Source organism: Helobdella robusta (assembly GCF_000326865.2).
Source record: "Helobdella robusta unplaced genomic scaffold HELROscaffold_1, whole genome shotgun sequence".
NCBI lineage: Eukaryota > Metazoa > Annelida > Clitellata > Rhynchobdellida > Glossiphoniidae > Helobdella > Helobdella robusta.
Genome location: NW_008703570.1, coordinates 7,287,131 through 7,288,432, shown reverse-complemented (window position 1 = coordinate 7,288,432; position 1,302 = coordinate 7,287,131).

Genomic DNA, 1,302 nt, shown 5'->3' with positions numbered 1-1,302 from the left:
TTATCATAAATATAAAAATGAATGACTTGTGAAGATAAATCATTTATTAAGTATAAACATAATACACTGTTGTATTTAAGAAAACGCAAAAATGTTACATTTATGTATAAAGTTAAACAAACAAGCTTAAACAACAAAACCTTCAAAGGAATAATCCTGACGAGATGCCTGTACATTTAATTAAGACCGGTTCATAAATATTAATACAGCAAACAACTTGAATCACACTTAAGAAGGCGTTCACTAGATTGAAATAAAACTTCCTTCATCCATCAGATCATCGTGTATCGCATCAGCTTTCATTTCATCATCCAACCTAACATTTGTTTCAATTATATTCTATTGCATCCCATTAGCCGAGCGCTTCTAGGCAGAGTTTATTATCTACTTAACAGTTAATTTGTTATTTTGACAAAAATTTTTCTAGGATAGAATCAAATTTATTTTGGAATTAAAATCAATGGTTTTTTTTAAAGTTAACCATTCGTTACTGTTGTAAATGGGTAAAAAATTTCAGTCAATGTTTATATAGGCAGTTTGTTATATAGAAATTTAACCCTAACTAAATTTTCCATTTAGCCCAAAGATTCCAACGCCTTTGAACTGAAGCAAGTGATTTTTGTTCATTGAAATATTTCCAAACACAGCATCTCATATCAATTACCGAGAATGAAATGAATTTCCTTCATGTTCAAAACATTTCATCTGTTGTCTGAATTATTCCGATTTATTGATTCCTTACTTCAACCATCCGCTTGCTTTTTTCACCGTCCGTTCTATCCATCTTTCTGCTTGTTCATTCATCTATTCATGCATTTACGTATGAATTTATTCCCTTACCTGTTAATTCATCTATCTATCCATCTATACATCCTTCCATTTACAGATCCTTCCCTCCCTCCATCCACACATCCATCCATGCTTCCATCCACACATCCATCCACCACACATCCATTCATCAGCACAATTATTAGTACACCTACTCCGCAAATAGCCAGAGGCCATTTATCTTTCAAGTACTCCGCTCCCCATGCATGTTTCCATCCGTCCTTCCATCTCTCCATCCATTCCTCCATCATCCATCCATTCAATCATCTATCAATCAATCCATCATCCATTCATCTATCAATCCACCCATCCATCCATTCATCTACCCATCTACCTCTCTACCCATCTATCCACCCATCCATTCCTCCTTCATCCATCCATTCAATCATCTATCAATCAATCCATCATCCATCCATCTATCAATCCACCCATCCATCCATTCATCTACCCATCTATCTCTCTACCCATCTATCC